The sequence below is a fragment of the Leptidea sinapis genome, chromosome 3 (assembly GCF_905404315.1).
Source record: "Leptidea sinapis chromosome 3, ilLepSina1.1, whole genome shotgun sequence".
In the NCBI taxonomy this organism is placed as follows: Eukaryota; Metazoa; Arthropoda; class Insecta; order Lepidoptera; family Pieridae; genus Leptidea; species Leptidea sinapis.
In genome coordinates, this window is record NC_066267.1 from 5,921,484 (window position 1) to 5,939,193 (window position 17,710).

Consider the following 17,710-nt stretch of genomic DNA (forward strand, 5'->3'; position numbering starts at 1 on the left):
GAAAATATCTGACATTTGACTACTTGTTTTTGCATGTTTCGTCCATTCGGAAGAAATTAGTGAACAATACAAACATTAATGCAACACAGAGGCATGTGCCAGCCCTAACTACAGTAATAACGATTACTTTGTTTGAGTTAGCCATTATAAGTAATTTCATTCGATCTAATGTTGACTGTACGCAAAATCAATAAAGATTAATGATCACTCATTTTATGCCATTATAGAGCAGGACATTGATGCAAAATATATCAAGTAATTCTATCTTAGACCAGCTTAACCGATCAGTTAAACTTGGGTGTTCGTAATATTGTACAAAATGTACTTTTGAAGTAAGTAATACTTCTTTTGGTGCGTTACAGAAAAAATATCAGTGTGAATTTTTACAATTATCATACACCTAAACCCAAATTCGTCATTTTAAACTGTACCACAGTAACTTTATGAAAATAAGAGACGAGCGGGAAGTTCAGCTGATGGTAATTGATACGCCCTGCCCATTACAATGCAGTGCCGCTCAGATTGTTGAAAAACCCAAAAATTCTGAACGGCACTACAACTGCGCTCCTGACCTTGAGACATAAGATGTCAAGTCTCAATTGCCCAGTAATTTCACTAGCAACGGCGCTGTTCAGACCGAAACACAGTAATGCTTACACATTACTGATTCACGGCGGAAGTAGGCACCGTTAATGTAACCCCCAACTAAACGACATATGCCTTAGCGAGCGCTACACACCTTATAGATATGTCTCATTTGTTTTCATTTATCTCAAGTCGATCCAGAGTTTAAGGTTTAAGTAAATAATTCTTCTAGAGTAAAGAAGAAATTAACTTGAGTTTAATTTAATAAAATAATATTATATTTATACAAAATATAAAGTAATTGTACCCTTCTAATGAACTTACCATCACTTGTGTAAATCCTTTCGCACTCCATGACACCCACGCCTGAAATAATAAAGTGAGCTACTAATTAATTGGGTGTGTTAGTTATTTAATTAGCTCTACTCTTGTTCTGTTCAAATATACTTTATGTTTTTATTATTTAAATTATTCGAGAGATTGGTATTTTTGGAAGGTTTTTGATATTATAATATAATGGATAATTTTATATTTGTATTCAAGTATTATAATTATCGGAGCCGGTCGTTACCGCGAGCACACGTGCCATAAGAAGAAGACAAAGGCCTCCCCCAAAGATCTCCACGACGATTAGCCCTGCGATACCCTCATGCAATGTACTCCGGCAATCCTGACCAGATCGTCGGTACGTCTTTCGATACGTGGTCGCCATTTGAAGACTTTACTGCCCCACCGTTGTTTACTGTCCGAACTATGTACCCTGCCCACTGCCACTTCAGTTTCGCAATCATTTTTGGTTCTGCTGCGGATCTCCTCATTTCTGACTCGATCTTAAGTATAAGTAGGTTCAAAAGATGTTATATCTGGAAAAAAAGAGGAATTGGTATTAAAACTAAGATGAGACTGATACGCGCACTTCTTTTCCCCATGTTCCTGTATGGAGTAGAAACGTACACAGTCTTGGGCCAAGAAAGGCAATGGATTGATGCATTCGAAATGTAGTGTTTGGAGGGGAATGTTAAGAATACCTTGGTTGGCGAAACGCTCCAATGAAATGCATCGATCATAAACTAGCTCCGAATAAAAACTCGATTTCTTTATGCAGACAATATATTCTTTCATATTTTGGCCACACAATGCCTTGAGGCGATGAAAGTTTGTAAAAACTAATTGTGTTCGAAATACTGAAGGCAAAAGATCACGCGGTCGTTCGTCAACAAGATGGACCAATGAAATTGAAGACTCTTCATCCGAACTATTCACGGGTGTAAGAGACGCGCTGGACAGAAACCGGTGGAGGCAGATCTTCCACTCCAGGTGAAATCCTTATGCTCAACACAATCCTGAGAAATGAGGACCCAAGAGAGAGATAAGTATGTTCATGCAAATAAACCTATTACACAAATTTCGAAAGTATATGCCTCAGACCTAAGAAGAAGGTGTGCACGAAACTCAGTGAGCTTCTTTTTGATTAAAATTTCGATGCAATAAAATTTATTATTAAAAAAGCCTGAGCGCGGTCGCTCCATTCCTAATCTGTGATATTAATGAGAAAGTCATGAATATACAACAAAAATAATGTGTATCTCGTGTTATCAGACCTTCCGCTGATGATATTTTTACTTCTGTAAAGTTCTTCTTTTGTCCTGTGATTTTTAGGAAACACATTTTTTTAAAGTTACTTATGGTGTGTCAGACCAATCCATGGCTTGGTTTAAGAACTAATGTAGCCATACCTAACATGAAGCCAACGATCGGCATAAGTGCGGACAATACCGATGTTCAGCGTGACAGATAGTCTTCTTCTCAATCGTTCACTCAGTGGTCGTGGTTGCCAAGATGACGCAACATTAGTCGCCGTTGGTCTCCACAGCTATGGGTCGCACTGCCTCCCTCGCGATGCTCCTCCACTTTTGACGGTTTGCAGCATTACGGGAGCACTCCACAATACTACCACCACTAGATAGTATAGTCATCGAAAATTCGAAAATACAAGTTTACTTTATTAATTAATAAGTATACTAAATTTTGTTATAATTATGTGTCAGCATTTTTATCCGATTGAAAAAGGCTCTTCCCCAACACATGCTCTGCGAATTTAAATGGGAAGTCCTTAGAAATAAATGAAAATTAAGCAACTCTCCATGTTTCACAACTAAAAATGAGAGAGAGAGGTATATAAACTGAGGATTGTTTTTCCTTGCACATTGTTACCAGATCGATAGGTACCAAGATGCTCTCTCGTTTAGTCCTATTTGTAAATTAAAAGTACTTTTAAAATCTTTTTTTAAAGCTAAATTTGAGTCAAATTAATGATATTAAAATAAAAGGACCAGAACATTCTGCGGCAAATGGAGGAAGGACAACATTTAATTCCCTTAGAGCACTTTAGGAGTATTCCCTCATCAAACGTATTAATCCCTAGGGTTATGTTAACTATATCGTGCCACATGTTTTTTTTACGTCAATAAGTGTACAAAATGGGAACAAATATTTATATAATAGGAAGGATGACGTGAATAAATAAAAACAAATTAAAAACTATTGGTCTACACTGTATACACTAGTACGTAAGTGTTTCTACGAAAGGCATTACTATAGGACGAGGTTCTGCACTGTAGCCTAACACGCTTATACTGTTTAGCAACCTTATTTACCTACGCTAAGGTGTCACGGAGCATAGAATAAGCTCTACAATCTAATACCGCGTAGCAATAAAAATTACATACAATATTTACCTTTGATTAGGTACCATCGAGCGTAAAAATACGCTTTACAATCTAATACCGCATAGTAACAAGCTAACAATATTTATTTACCTATTTTAAGGTGCCGCGGAGCGTAATTATAAGTCCTACAATCATATACCGCGTAGTATTAAAGCATTCATACAATATTTCTCTATGCTTAGGTGTCGTGCTTTATGCCGTTAGAAATATTAGAGAGTACACGAATGTTGCGACCGCTAGATTAGTGTACTTCAGTTATTTTCACACAGCATCATGACCTACGGTATTTTACGTTGGGGTCATGCTGCTGACGTTGATATAGTGTTTGCATTGCAAAAGAGAGCTGTTCGTGCTATATATCAGGTTGGTAATTGACAGTCTCTCAAAGAAAATATTTAAAGAAATAAATATTATGACTGATCATTGTCAGTACATTTATGAAAAATAATACTAATTCTAGTAGGCTTCATAAGATACATAATAGCTTTAAATGTAAACACTTTTATAATAAAGTCCCAGCCACTGTTCAGGCATTATCTATAAATAAATTTAAATGTTTTATAAAAAAAAATGGCTCTGTCGTAATAGTTATTTATGCAACTGTTGTTTAATAAGGGGTATTAAAACACGAATGTGGATTTATCTCACGAGGCGAAGCCGAGTGTAATAATAGTATCACATGAGTGTTTTAATACCTAATTATCAACAGTTGCATACAATACTTTATCTACACCCAAAACATTCCTAGTAGTAACCTAATATCATCCATTACTGATTCTATACAAATAATCTAAGTATTAATGAAAGTATTATTTATTTTATTAGTAGGTAATTTACATTTTGTATAGTGCAATAATTAAAATACACTTGAATATTATGTATGTTCTTTTGGAAATTAATCGCTCATTTTTTGTACAAACAGTAAAAATTTCGAAGAAAAATGGTGGGGATTCGAATAACCTACTTTTTTTACGGCGCGCGACGTTCTGGTGCTGTGGAACGCGATAAACCAAAATGTTCTTTTTTTGAAATTCATACAGATGCCACGCATCGAGCAATAAGAATGTGGCTGTCTGTTAAAACTCTTTGAGCATGAAGGGAATGAAAAAAAAAATAGGAGTGTTGTTATGAAATTCAGTACAACATTACAACACTCTTTTGGATGATGTAATGGTTATTAGAACATTGGGTGTTTTAATGTTGGCAATAAGCTAACTGTTTCAGAATCTTTAATAGAGGATTTAAAGCATGGGTGTAGATAAATCCTATTACTCCACAGCTGAATATCTAAATGATCAGACAGCCTGGGGCAAGATTATGATTATTGTATAGTGATAGAAATGACTAAACAATAATGTATATTTTTATTGAAAAGAGCGCAAAAACAGAATGCTGGGAGAGTTTCTTGCGCCGCTTCTTCTCTCTCAGAGCACCATTTGTTTCATGCCATGACATCACAAAGAATTCTACAGGAATCAATTTTGAGAAACTAAATGCCTTTTATGCCTTTTTATGCCTTCATGTCTACAATACAATCTTACACAGCGTAGCAACGAATCTCACATACAATACTTACCTACGTTTAGGTATCACGGAGCGTAGACATAAGCCCTACAATTTTGTACCGCGTAGCACCTTCGCTTACATACAATACTTACGTAAGTAAATTAAAAACCTGACAAGTGACTGACTTCAGCGTCACAAACTTTCCTAGACGTAGTATTTGCACTATGTTAAGAAAATTAGTTTTTGTGGAAAATAATATAATAATGTAACAATATTAACGGTAATATTTCAATAATAATGTAGGCTGTATTTACCTCTAATATCACGGAGCGTAGACATAAGCCCTACAACCTTCGCTTACATACAATACTTACCTACGCGTAGGTGCCTCGGATTGTAGAAGTAGTGCTCGTGATTATATATTTATTAATGAAGAAGATATAAATAGAAAATAGAAGTGATTATAGTACAATATTGCATCTTAATTCATTCTAACCATATCTGTATAACATCCGCAGTTCTTCGCACTCATTGAATTTCCGAATATAGTTATCATCAAACTGTTTACATTGGTGAAGGTACACTTGGTGAAAACATAATAAAAATATTTTTAATTGTAGAATACACTTCTAGGATTGCTAACGTTTCGAAACTACCTAACGTTGATAAGCACCGGCAAGGAAATCATACTGAATTATATCCGAATATATATATATATCAATTATCCGCTGATAAGTTCGAGGTTCCTAGAATCAATAACTACTACGGAGATATAACTCTGAAAAAACCCCTACCTTATCTATTAAACAGCTTGCCTGAGGGCATCCGACTAGAAACCAGGCAAAGAAAATTTAAAACTAAACTTAAGAAATATTTATTCACAACACTGCCTTAAAATTCAAATTCGATTTTTTATTATATTTTTATCAATATTTGTTAATTACATATGTATAAAATCAATGTTCTAATATGCATTAATGATTACAAGAGACTTGATCCTGCAGACAAACTGTCCAAACAGTTTTGCGGGACTATGTTAGCTTTTAAGATTCTTTCTGTAAATGATTAATAGAATAAATAAATAATAATAAAAATAAAAATATGTATTTGAAGAAAAATAAAAGACAAAATATAATATAAATAATAATTTATACAAAACATTCAAAACCGGTCAACAGATCTGGGCTTGGTTTTTAAGATTATGACTATATTTTTTATTTTTATGCAATGACTCTGTTACATAAAAATATAAATATAGATTATTATGGATAGGCTAGATTATGGATACCACAACGGCGCCTATTTCTGCTGTGAAGCAGTAATGTGTAAGCATTATTGTGTTTCGGTCTGAAGGACGCCATGGCTAGTGAAATTACTGGGCAAACGAGACTTAACATTTTATGTATCAAGGTGACGCAATTGTAGCGCCGCTCAGAGTTTTTAGGTTATTCAAGAATCCTGGGTGGCACTCCGTTATAATGGGCAGGGCGTATCAATTACAATCAGCTGAACATCCTGCTCGTCTCGTCCCTTATTGACATAAAAAAACAATAATTACACAAGAGATAAGATTAAACCTGCCTTAATACGAAGAAATCAAGTTAATTAAGTAAGCTGTTGCCACAAACAGGGTATGTTTCGGCGTAAATTATAGAGCAACTTACAATTACTATAAACCTTTCAAAGCCTGTAATTAAATCCCTTTGAGTATTACCAATTACCATTATATGTGAGATTCTATGACTAACGATGTCTCACAACAAGTTCGTAAAATTGGCCAGTGATAAATACTACCGATAGTAATCTATCTACATAACTATTTAAATTTTTGAATAGATAAATCCAGAATATTTGTACAAATTAAAATGAAAGTATATAAAAAAAGGATTGTGTGGTTTAATGAAACCACGGTAAAAGTGAAATTTTTTTTCGCATTATAAACATTTAACTAAAATTTTTTGGAATAATATTCTATTAAGGGTATATAAATGGCTTTATCAATCTTAATTTTGTACTTGGAAAATTGGAATGATAATGGGAAATAATAAAAGTAGAGTAAGTCTCCAACTAATATTTTTATTGAACTCTGTGTCTTAGGTTAAAAATATTGAATAAAAGTTTCACTTTAATAAATAACATCATTTACATTAAACACTGACAAAAACAAACAAAATAGCGTGGAGCACTGGCACAAATGAGTAATAGTCTATAAATTACACGGTCAGCTGCTTCGAAATATAGGCGCCGCCCGACCGTCACGCGACATGCAACACACAGACGAAAAAGTTAGAGACGATGTAATAAAAATTTACATAAAATGCTTGTAAATACTTTAAACTAATTCTGTCTGTCTGTTTGTGGACCATGGACTTTTTGAAGTCGGTTAAAAATATTGTGACGAAACACGGGATCTTGATTTTTAGGCGGGAGTAGAGTCCACACTTAAGGCATGCAATAATCCGCAACACATACAATAGTGCCAATAAATTCAGAATCAAGGTCCAACTTTAGGATGTAGTTGTTTTGCATCCTGTATAATAATTGCGAATGATATTTAAGTAAGAAAATGAAAAACCTGACAAGTGACTGACTTCAGCGTCACAAACTTTCCTAGATATAGTATCTGTACTATGTTTAGGAAAGTTTGTTTTTGTGGAAAAAAATATAATAATGTAACAATATTAACGGTAACATTTCAATAATAATGTAGGCTGTATTTACCTCTAATATTATTGACAAACACGCTTGGTTACAATTCAAATAGAAATTGGAAGTGACGATATAAAATATAATCTATGCGGCAACTGGAGAAAACCTCTCGAATCAACGGTTTCGAATCCTCTTCGAAATCTTAAGAGGGTTGGGACTCTTTTGCTTCTTTGATGGGACCCTCTCTAATCCCTGTCCCAAATACTTGGCACGCTAAACTGAGGATAATGTATTTTGTTTGCTCATTCGAGTGATACTTAATATGGAGTATATACAGAGTATACATATCGGCAGAGATTATAAATATGTCTGCTTAAAAGTTTAGTTATTTGTTACTGCTTAGCCAATCAACCATAGATTTATTAGATAGAGCCTCTTTCTGATAGACATCCGATGAAAACAGGCCAGGTTTATTACTTTCTATTCTATGTAAAAACGCCACTTATTTAACAAGAGCCTCGCAATATGGACAGTAAAAGTTAAACTCCTCCGAAACGGCTTGACCGATTCTCATGAAATTTTGTGTGCATATTGGGTAGGTCTGAGAATCGAACAACATCTATTTTTCATCCCCCTATATGTTAAGGGTAGTCCACCCCCAATTATTTTATTTTTATTTTTAGATATTTTTTTATGATACAACATAAAAAAATACATACAACCCTAAATTTTCAACCCTCTACGATCAACAGCTATTATTCTATTCCATCCACAGATAGATCCACAATAGAGTCGCAAGAGGGCAATCTAATATTATAATTACTGTAGTACGATAAATTTTATGTATCTACTATGTATTCAATAGGTCTGAGATTCGGTCGTCATAAATTTTTTATACCCCAAGTATTTTTTTAATTACTTTATATGGCAATACAACGTTTGCTGGGTCAGCTAGTTTTAATATATTTACACAAAATATCTACAAAAGGAGTGAAAACTAGCAAGAGGAGACATTTAAAGGAAGTTGGGCGGAAAAGGAGGTATAAAATTGTACAAAGAAGGTTGCATTAAAGGGAAATTGAAGAATAAATAATCCACATTTCCCTCATCTATAGTGTGCGTGACAATCTACGTCTTACACTCGCGATTTGTATGACACTATGTTAGTGTGCGAGCATTTGTCAAATAGAGATTAAATGTCAACCACAGATAGTCAATGTCAAGATAGATAGTACCAACTGTAAACACGTCGAAAATAATAACGGCAAACTTTTTGCCTGTATTTTCAGTAGGGCACGCACACTAAACAGACGTGAACTATACAGTTTTACCAGTGGGAGGTTTCTTTGCACAGAATAATAGCTAGGTTCTAGGTTTTATGGAAAAGGAAGACAAACGGGCGTACGGTTCACCTGGTTTTAAGTGATCACCGCTGCCCACATTCTCTTGCAACATCAGAGGAATCAAAGGAGCGTTGCCGGTTTAAAGATCGAAAACCGGAAGGTGCATGTGCTTTTTTTGAAGGTAACCATGTCGTATCATCCCGGAAACACCACATGGAAGTTCATTCCACAGCTTTGTAGTACGTGGATCAAATCTCCTTAAAACCGCTCTGTAGAGGACCGCCACACATACAGATGGTGGGGTTGATATCCTAACTTGTGGCGTGTCGTGTGAAGCTGGGATACGGTGGCGGGAATCAGGTGAAACAGTTCTTCGGAACACTGCCCATGATAAATGCGGTAGAACACACACAATGAAGTGACATCTCTGCGCAACGCTAAGTGAGCCAGACGTTTATGACAATAAGGGACAAGAAGAGCAGGACTTTCAGCAGATTGAATTTATATGTCCTGCCCATTACAATGCAGTGCCGCTAGGATTCTTGAAAAGCTTAATAATTGTGAGTGGCACTAAAATTGCGCTCATCACCTAGAGACATAACATTTAAGTTTCATTTGCCTAGTAATTTTTTTATGACAGTAAGGACGAGAGCAGGTCGTTCAGCTGATGGTAATTGATACGCTCTGCCTATTACAATGCAGTGCCGCTCAGGTTACTTGAAAAACCTAAAAATTCTGAGCGGCACTATAATTGCGCTCGCCACCTTGAGACATAAGATGTTAAGTCTCATTTGCCCAGTAATTTCACTAGCTACGGCCGCAGCGCCCTTCAGACTGAAACACAATAATGTTTACACATTACTGCTTCACGGTAGAAAAAGGCACTGTTGTGTTGGAGTAGTCGGCATCAAGTGTAAAGACGCCTTCCATTAGTAAAAGTATTTTAAGTCCATATTTTGAAAATGAAAATTTTTTCTCACTTTATACGTTATGTATATATGTATAATTTTTTTTTAAATTTGTTTCAGAGCAAACTGAACGAACAAAATGCCTCTGAATAGACAAGGTAAGTTATGATTAAATAATAATAATTATTGTAAAACAACACGAATGATTTTAACTTAAAACTATAAATCGATCATATTCATATGCTCCGGCTAATCTCCAATACGGCTTCAATTATTTCGGGGGACATTGATCCTATAGCAATAAACACAATATGAAATTTCTAAAACAATCGAATTCATTAGTCAATTCTTCGTAGAAGGTCGCTAGTTGGAAATAAATAATATTAAATTATTAAAACTTTAGTGAGACTTTATTAACTTTATTTAACAATGCTTTACCCACTGTTTATCAGTGTAGGTACCGACTAGTTTCGGACCATTTGGAGTTCCTTCATTAGGGTGAGTGTAGTGGGTTCCCGAAACTAGTCCGTACCTACATTACGAAGACCCTCACTCAAAAAACTTTTTAAAGCAGGGTATTCACTGTCTGACTACTCCAACGACTACTTGGACGCTACTCGTGTAGTGTAAAAACGATATCCGCGCGCACTCTGACGACGTGATTCGACCAAAGTGGATTCGGCCGCGAAATCAAAATGGCGTCATCTAAGAAAAAGTGGGATAAACTTTAATCTGCTTTCAGTATTTATGAGGTACTTTCAAGATCGCACGCTTGAGTTAGAAACAATTAAAACTTTTGCACATTTACTTTTATTCGGCGTAAACATCCGTATCCGCTAGACTAGTCTAGTCTTCTTAAATATTTGTAGCTGTATATTGCCAACGATCCGTTAAGCGTGATTCTTGTTTACGTTTTGTTTGTTTTTTATTAGTAACATCCAAGTGAATATACTTATAAAATGTTAATGCGAGTCCGAAATGTTTCTATTGCTTTCTTTGTTTGCCTTTACAAATAAATGTTAGGACTTAGTTGTTGGATTCAGATGTTAGTCTGATCCAGAGTCCTATTGTACTCCTATAATGATGTCTAGATGGTACAAGTGCACCTTTTTTATGACAATAAGGGACGAAAAGAACAGGAAGTTTAGCTGATAGTACACGCCCTGCCCATAACAATGCAGTGCCGCTCAGGATTCTTGGGAAACCCAATAATTCTGAGCGGTACTACAACTGCGCTCGTCACCTTGAGACATAAGATGTTGTCTTATTTGCCCTGTAATTTTACTAGCTACGGCGCCCTTCAGACCGGAACACAAAAATGCTTACACATTATTGCCTCACGGCAGAAAAAGGCGCCGTTGCGGTATGCATAATCCAGCCGGTATCCTGTGCAAACGAACCTCCCACTGGTAGATTCCGTTAGTCGCCTCTTATGATACCGTTGGGCCTGAAATTTCCCCATTCTTTTTATACCCTGGGGAAGTACCTAGCCCGAATGTACTCTAGTGAAAGTTAACACTCGGCTTAAATAAAACAACACGTTGGTATAAATCTGTCACTAGTTTAACACACTAAATTTGAAACAAAATTGATTTCATATTCACAAACGATGCTGATTTGAAAGGAAACATTTAGAACGAGGAAAATGAAATAATTAATTTACTCGAATTGAGAGATTTTTGAAGTTATACTTTAGGCGCGTATTGAAAAAATTATGAGAGTGAAATTTTAAGATACGCGCGCATCACTGTAATATAAAAGTAGCAAGGTGAAGTTGGTTCCTAAAATTTTCTGTCATTTGCGACATTCGTTATTTTTTTTTTGTTTTCTTCGTCCATTATTAGGATAGGCAAATGCCCGTACGTGTTCAAACCCGTACAGCTGTATTCGTTATTTAATAATTAATTGTCAAAACCATCGTTGCAAGATTTTTACAATATTGTTCTTTCTGCAAACGTTGAATAGCACGAGGAATAAATAATTTTTAAGGATTTTTGCTTTGTTAGGCCAAAAAAGTTGTGCTGACTCAAGATAAATAGTTTGAAGACCGTAAATCAAATACAAATTTAATAGATTTGAGTTTATAACACATAATTAACTTAAAATTGTTGTAATAAAAGCCTTCAAAATAAGTTACAGATAGTTAATTAGTAAGTATGTAAGAGCACATAAAAACCTTACCTTTTTTTATGGAATAGGAGGACAAACGAGCGTACGGGTCACCTAGTGTTAAGTGATCACCGCCGCCCACATTCTCTTGCTACACCAGAGGAATCACAGGAGCGTTGCCGGCCTTTAAGGTAGGTGTACGCGCTTTTTTTGAAGGTACCCTATACTTAGTAGCTTTTATCAGTGGGAGGCTCCTTTGCACAGGATGCCAGTTAGATTATGGGTACCACAACGGTGCCTATTTCTGCCGAGAAGCAGTAATGTGTAAACATTACTGTGTTTTATGTCTGGCTGCCGTAGCTAGTTAAATTACTGGGCAATTGAGATTTAACATCTGACTTAACGTCTGAAGGTGACTAGCGCAATTGTAGTGCCACTCAGAGTTTTTGGGTTTTTTAAGAATCCTGAGCGGCACTACATTGTAATGAGCAGGGCGTATCAATTACCATCAGCTGAACGTCCTGCTCATCTCGTCCCTTATTTTCATAAAAAAAAAAAAAACAATTTCTTGGCTTTTTTCTCTTTCATGTTTTAAGAAGAGTTCAATTTGGCTTGGAACATTACTCGTATATAAGCATAGCATAAATAAATTGTATGAGCATATTTTTCATTACTAGCATCCTTTTCTTGTCATGCACAGCCACTTTGTAGGGTACTCTATTTACGAACCAATACTAGTAAGGGATATTCAGCTTAGAGCGTACTCTCTCTTCAAAAGGCAGCAAGGTATTTCTAAGATTGCCTTACAACGTCGATTTCTACACTTCATCAAGTAAGCGAATGGCGAATTTACCTCCTCTAATATAAAATGATGGCTAGTCCCTACGCCAACTCGTGAACGAGTAATGTTTGTGGTGCCTGGTCGACATGTTGTAGTTAATAAATCATTGTGTTTATTTACTGCGATTACTAATTATGACAGTACTCACCACAAGCATCCGCTAACAATGAATTCAAGTTGGTACTAAATTTTCATGCATCCAATATGCGATAATTTATATGTCGTAGTCAAGAACGTAGAGCATAAGAAGCTAGTGCGAAGATGATTCGGTATTCATCGTACGTACTGATTACACCCATCCGCGTGCGGTGCGAGTGCGGTCAAGAGCGAGTACCGGGCGAGCGCCGAGCGTTAGTCAGAGAAGCACTACCGAGCGAGGCGGTTGTGTCGCACGCGCATGCCGCTAACACCACATTCTTATTATGTAATCTATTATAGCTGTTATCTGAAGTGAAATGTTTATTGTTGATTATTGTACCGTGTATGGGTAAGACTGTGTTTTACTTGCTGTCGTGTTCAACACCCACAATAACGGACAACCACGAAGATCCTGACCATGTGACCGGCATTGTATAAACACATATACATACTCACGCCTTGTTCCCGTCGGGGTAGGCAGAGACAATAGAATGCCACTCGCTTCTATCCTTACAAACCTCACGCGCTTCCTCTACATTAATTACTCTTTTCATATATGTCCTGTTGCGGGTGCTTCGGACCTTTCCTTTACTCAAAACGTCCCCAATTTGGTCGACGAATGTTCTCTGAGGTCTCCCGCGACCAACTTGCCCACACACACTTGACTTATATACTTGAGGCGTCATTCTTTCTTCACTCATTCGATCCATTAAGGCCGTGGGGTATTCGGGCCAGTAGAATAGACCTCCCTCACTCTTCCTGAGGCGTCGTAAAAGGCGACCAAGGTATTTCGATGTCCGTAATATCATCAAGCATTTGACGTCTCCAATCTTAGAGAAGGAAAAACTTGAAATAAACCCGGTATTCTGTCCCACCGTTTAGGATCTGGCTGTCAAACCCCAAAGACATCATACAGCCTAACAAACAATTAGGAAAAAATACTGTAACTGTACCGGCCTTGTCCCGTCATATATTTACTTATATAACAGCTTATTTTTATTACTTTTAATGAAATATTTAATATTTAAAAACGCTTTTTAGCTTTGAACATGATTTATATATTGAATGCAGCACCTTACAAAATAATTTGTAAGTATAATACGGCTAGCTGTTGCTTAGCTGCAGCATGGCCGTTGAGTTTCTTGTATGTTCTTCTTACGAGTATTTCTACGTTTTCCAAATATAAATGGTATATTCAGTAATTTAAATGAAATTATAATGATGATGATTCAAAAGGACTTAGTTTAAGCCTATTTGAGTAAAGCTTATTTGAGTTTGACTTAAAGAAAGCTTCTAAGAATGTTTCACCAGTGAGAGGCTTTGTTGCACAGATGCCGGCTAGATTTTTTTTTTATATGAGAGGGGGCAAACGGGCAAGAGGCTCACGGGATGGGGAGAGGTGAGGAAATGCGTTGCCGGCCTTTAAGGTGGGAGTATGCTTTTTTCTTGAAGGTCCCTAAGTCGTATCTGTTCAGGAAGACCGCTGCCGGTAGTTGATTCTACAAAGAGGCTGTGCGAGGCAAGAAATTTCGAACAAAACGTGCGGTTGTGGAATGCCAGACGTCTACGTGATGCGGATGGTACTTTGCACGTAATGTCCGATGGTGAAATTCAGCCGCTGGAATCAACCCGAACAGCTCCTCTGAGTACTTCCCGTGATAAATTATTATTATTACCACAACGGTGTCTATTTCTGCCGTGAAGCAGTAATGTGTAAAGCATTATTAGGTTTCGGTCTGAAGGGCGCCGTAGCTAGTGAAATTACTGGGCAAATGAGACTTAACTTATGTCTCAAGGTGACGAGGGCGTAGTGCCGCTCAGAATTTTTGGGGATTCTCAATAATCCTGAGCGGCACTGCATAGTAATGGGCAGAGCGTATGAGTTACCATCAGCTGATATATTATCGAAGTCATCTATACGTAAATCATAGAAAATAAATCCGTTATAAGTGAGCATAGGCTTAGAAGTTATCATCATATCATAAATATGCTAACGAGGGAGTCGGCGTGGTGATAAGTGGGACGAGATTGCGATATTTGGAACCAGCTGGGAATTATGATCTACTTGAAATTCCATTCAACTTATTTATCAAACTTGTTCTATTCAGCAGGACGTTCAAAGGCTATATATAATTTTTATCGGATATTTGAATTTGATTCCTTATGGTTGGGTTTGCAATGTATATTTGGAAAATTTTAGATTAATAAATTATTCTACCGCCTGGTAGATATGAAACAATTATTTTTTATGAACAGTACAATGTTTTACCTACATATGTTTGAGCCCTTTTAGCTGGGTGCGGCGGTCAGACTGCTGATGGCTGAAATTTGAAGGATTTTTTTTAAAGTTCTAGTTCTAGTAGAGCCAAACACTATCTCAGTCCAGCAATCCTATTCTCGTAACAAAATGAGAGAGATCGAAACGACCTGTTATGTCACGAAGTTGAGTTTCGTAATCTTGTAATACAATTTGATGGTTCAGTTCCGATTGTAATGAAGATACTTGCCGACTTAGGGAAATCGTATGATGCGTATTCTCGTTACAAGATTGAATTTTAATTATTTTGAGATGCGTATTTTGCAAAATTTTGACGTTTGGTTTAGTTGATAACTCAAAAAAATTTTATTATAGAGCAAAGATAACCCTTTTTTATAGCAGTAGATATATTTTAGGTTTATTAACAATACGGTTACTTCGTGCGAGGTTTTCGTTCCAATGTCGTTGATGTTCGGCTCTGATTCAATTAACGTTTTAGAGAAATGATAGGAGAATACGAATCTAGAGCAAAACATGAATATTATCAAAACTTAACTTCAACGATTGTGTGGTATTTTATGTGTACCACAAATGTATGCGCATGTTTAGAGGTGTGGCAATTACCACAATGATGGCAGAGGGGTTTTCTGCTAAGAAGGGAATTGAAGGACAGCCAAATTTAAGGTACGGTAACTACCTGGTATTCCTCTTTATTTATGAAAATTAGGGACGAGACGAGCAGGACGTTCAGCCGATGGTAATTGATACGCCTTACAATGGGTAAGGCGTATCATTAGTGTATTGCATTGGCTCCCACAATCATCCGCTAGACTTGTAGTCTTCTTAAATATTTGTAGCTGTATATTGCCAACGATCCGTTAAGCGTGATTCTTGTTTACGTTTTGTTTGTTTTTTATTAGTAACATCCAAGTGAATATACTTATAAAATGTTAATGCGAGTCCGAAATGTTTCTATTGCTTTCTTTGTTTGCCTTTACAAATAAATGTTAGGACTTAGTTGTTGGATTCAGATGTTAGTCTGATCCAGAGTCCTATTGTACTCCTATAATGATGTCTAGATGGTACAAGTGCACCTTTTTTATGACAATAAGGGACGAAAGGAACAGGAAGTTTAGCTGATAGTACACGCCCTGCCCATAAGAATGCAGTGCCACACAGGATTCTTGGAAAATCCAAAAATTCAGAGTGGCACTACAATTGCGCTCGTCACCTTGAGACATAAGACGTTAAGTCTCATTTGCCCAGTAATTGCACTAGCTACGGCGCCCTTCAGACCGAACCACAGTTACGCTTACACATTACTGTTTCACGGAAGAAATAGGCGCCGTTATGGTACCCATAATCTAGCTGGCTTCCTGTGCAAAGGAGCCCCCCACTGGTATTCTCCAAAATATCCTCTGTTCTCCTCTTGCAAACGGTGTTGATGTGGACTGTATTTTGGACGGTAGACACTGTATTGTTAGTAGGTATGTTCACTCGCGTGGCGAACAACAAATTTTTCGGTGTCTTCTCCGTGTGTCAACGCAGACAGACTGGCGGTGTGTTCACTCGCATGGTACCACGCACGAACTGTTCGTCCACTCGAGGCTATTTTCTGGCCACCTTCCACTAGATGAACTACGTCGTGTAGGGTAAGGATGGTGAGAGAAGGATAGATATATTAGGAATAAGGTATTATGCCGTAGACAACGATTTTGAAATAACTTGACTAGCAGCTGTGATGTTACAACTCCCCTATCATGGTAAAAATAAGGCTTGGCGTTGCGTGACAGGGCATCACTTTTGGATTTTACGTGCCTTTACACAGAATGTGCATATCATTCTATAATCTATCACATATGGCAACTTATTTTCTTTTGTTATAATATCTCTAAAATCTATATTATAATACACTTGTGCTCACCTGGCAAACCTTCTTCTACCATTATTAATTAAGTACCCTGCGTCCGCTTATTACATGAATTGTCATAGTATGTAATGAAATGTCTTTATATTGACACACAATATGTGCCCAACATTGTTCATTTACATTGCCATTAATTGTCTTTGACTGAATACTTTGTCTTGCGAACCAATATTTATTTCTAAGTCTGTTTTTAAGTTATATATTCAAGGTGGTTTTTCAGTACTTTCCTTAAATTAACCACGTGGTATCGTCCCGGAAACACATCGACAGGAATTTCATTGCATAGTTTAGTTCTACGTCAAAGAAATTTTCTTGAAAAGTGCACTTTACAAGAACATCGTACCTTCAGGTGATGATGATGATAAAATTATATGTTTAAATATTAAGATTTTTGTGTTATCTAGTTGTTATTTTAATTAAAACACCAATTAATTGTTTGTTTTACGAAATGTATTAAATAAAGACTTTTTCAGTTGATAAGGTTTTGCAGACTTTTAAACTACTTTTGTATTATTTTTTGTTTTTCTCTGGTTTCGGTTGATATCTGTTTTAAACTCAATTTTATATCTACAAAGTAATGATAAGCGAAGTGAGCATGTAATATAAATTGTAAATAGTATAAGAAATATTAATTATAGAGAAATGCTGGTAGACCCTATAAATATAAAATAACCTATAATAAATAAATTTATGGCAAGTAGTGTGAAGGTGAAATTAG

The 17,710-nt window shown here is 36.4% G+C and overlaps 1 protein-coding gene across 1 annotated transcript in view; it reads left to right on the top strand.

Moving 5' to 3' along the window:
* The window catches only part of LOC126979377 (adenylyl cyclase 78C-like), a 109,367-nt gene that overhangs the window by 5,855 nt on the left and 85,802 nt on the right, over positions 1–17,710 (top strand). The window lies entirely within an intron of this gene.